Below are 2649 nucleotides of genomic sequence, written 5' to 3'. Positions count from 1 at the left end.
GGGGCGACCGAGAATAATAGGAGTCTGCTGTGGGCTATCAACTCCCTCCATATCTAATATCACAAAGTCAACAGAGAAATAACAATCCTCCACCTTGACTAAAACATCTTCAAGTATCCCTCTTGGGACCTTGATAGATCTATCTGCGAGCTGAAGAGTCATAGGTGTAGGTTTCATCTCTTTCAATCCAAATTGGTCATAAAAGAAACCCGACAAGATGTTAACACTTGCCCCAAGGTCGAGCAATGCACGCCCAACAATGATGTTTCGTATGACACATGAGATAATAGGAGTCCCTGGGTCCTTGAGCTTAGGTGGGGTTTGATGTTGCAATACTGCGCTCACCTGCCCGGTTAAATAAATCTTTTTTTGCACATGGGACATCCACTTCCTTTTCTGCGTACAAAGTTCTTTGAGGAACTTTGCATATGCAGGGACCTGTTGAATAGCATCTAGTAAGGGGAGGTTTATCTGAACGTGCTTGAATATCTCAAGCATCTCTTGCATGTTCACTCCGGACTTACCTAATGCTCTCGGCCTCTCTAACGCCTCAGGAAAGGGGGCTTTGGGAATGTAGGATGGTGAAGGCTCAGATGGAAGAACCTTCTCACTTTCCTGAGGTAAAATATTAGGGACAGACTGCTTCTCGCTTATGTTCTCTCTTTCTTCTGCAGTCTCCCTCGCTTGGTACTGCTTTCCACTCCTAAGGGTTACTACTTGAGCTTGCTCTTTATGTGCATCAGTCATATGCAAGCTACGTATGGGTTTCTTTCCCTTAGGGTTGACAATAGGCTGGCTTGGCAATGTCCCCTCACTTTGCCTGCTAAGTGCTTCGGCAAGCTGCTCCATTTGAGTCTCTAATTTTGCAATAGACTGGGTATGTGAGCTCAAAGCTTGCAAAATCTTCTCCTCAAAAGATTGACTATGCAAAGGCTCATGAGGCTGGGGTTGAGTATAAACAGGTTGGACTGGGGGATAACTGGATCTTTGAAATCTAGGTGCATAACCACCTTGACTTGGTTGACCTTGGGAAGGGTTGGGGGGGTGGATCTGTGAGTTGTGCCTTGAGAAATTGTGATGATTTCGCCAGCCCGGGTTATAAGTGTTGAAAAATGGATTAGGTACGGGCCTAGCGAAGTTTTGAGCCATCTGAGCTTGCTCTTGGACAAACTCAGGATATTATGGCGCAACTGGGCACTCGAAGACATGGTGTGCAGGACTCGCACACAACGCGCACACCTGCATGGCAGGGGAGGGACCCAACAAGAACTGATCTAATTTCTGGGACAGTTGGTCTACCTTGTTGCTCAACTCAAGGTTCATTCCTAACTCGAAAATACCTGCCTTCTTAATGCTATCCTGTGCAGGTGCAGCCCTATTGAACCGTGAGGTTGTCGCATGGTGCATCAAATTCTCACTCAATGTCTCAAAAAGCGACCATGCTTCATCTCACTTTTGAGCATAAATGTGCCCCCACACGCGGCATCCACCATTTGACGGTTCTTTTCAGTAAGACCGTTATAGAAATATTGCACCAGTTGCCAGCGAGGCACTTGGTGGTGGGGACACTTGCGGAGAAGATCTTTCAATCTCTCCCATGACTCATGAAACTGTTCTCCCTCAATTTGGGAAAAACTGGTTATCGCTTTACGAAATTGGTTCGTTTTACCAATTGGTAAATATTTCTTTAAAAATTCTCTTTGCATATGTTCTCAAGTGGTAATTCGAACAGTATCTAATGATTTTAACCAACTCTTCGCTTTGTCCTTCAGAGAGAAGGGGAACAGGGTCAACCTCATCGCGTCATCTCCAAAGTTGTTGATTCGCACTGTCGAGCAAATCTTTAAAAAATCATCGAGATGACGATATGGGTCTTCATTGCTAAGGCCATAAAACGAGGGTAACATTTGGATCACACTGGCCTTTATCTCAAAATGGTTTGCTCCTACATCAGGTCTTGTGATGCAGGAGGCGGGAGTGTAAGTGTTGGGCATGAAATACTCCCTCAGAGGACGAGTAATCTGCTGATTCTCAGCCATGGTTGCAGATCTTTGGGCTCTCCTAATAAGGGACTCGGGGTCCTCAATCGGCTCTACCAGCTCAGGGTCAAGTGAGCGTCGCCCTTGCATACACCTCGTAGTAGACCGGTGTAGCTCGCGTCCTAACTTTTGGTTTTCTACCTAACTAACGCACTAAGCGGCCAAACCACGCAAACCACAAAGCGGGTAAACTAAAAACAACAAAGACTAAACAAACACCACGCAGTTACAATAACAGAGATTATGCAAAGAAATATAAAATCTATGTGTACGGTACCAATCGTATACAGTCACCTCTAAGGGGATCCTAGTAGGTGGGCTATGCAGAAAAGTAAGCTCATCTCTAAGATATGCACATACATGGTTCTAAACATAAATGCAACACAAACACTAGGCAATAAAGTGAATACTAATATTACGCCGTTCCCCGGCAATGGCGCCAAAAATTTGATGTCTTCTTTTAAATCGTTGTAATTTTGAAAAGATTTTTATATGAAAAACATGTGAAAACCAGACATCAAATAATAAAAACCGGTTCTCACTAGTGGATGAGACCGGGTCGAACTCAGGGAACGGGAATATTTCGTATTCAAGTACACAAATCTAAACT

General features: G+C 44.5%; 1 non-coding gene across 1 annotated transcript; it reads left to right on the top strand.

Annotated features, from left to right (window-relative positions):
• The first annotated feature begins 1551 nt into the window (after window positions 1-1551).
• Window positions 1552-1657, top strand: LOC149813143 (small nucleolar RNA R71). Its single transcript, XR_016428426.1, has one exon. It is a non-coding gene; the product is annotated as a small nucleolar RNA R71 (small nucleolar RNA).
• The last annotated feature ends 992 nt before the right edge of the window (window positions 1658-2649 follow it).

The sequence above is a fragment of the Nuphar pumila genome, chromosome 16, assembly GCF_984573655.1.
Source record: "Nuphar pumila chromosome 16, dmNupPumi1.hap1.1, whole genome shotgun sequence".
Taxonomy (NCBI): Eukaryota; Viridiplantae; Streptophyta; class Magnoliopsida; order Nymphaeales; family Nymphaeaceae; genus Nuphar; species Nuphar pumila.
The sequence above is the reverse complement of the archived record's forward strand: the minus strand, read 5'-3'. Positions and strand labels throughout refer to the sequence as shown.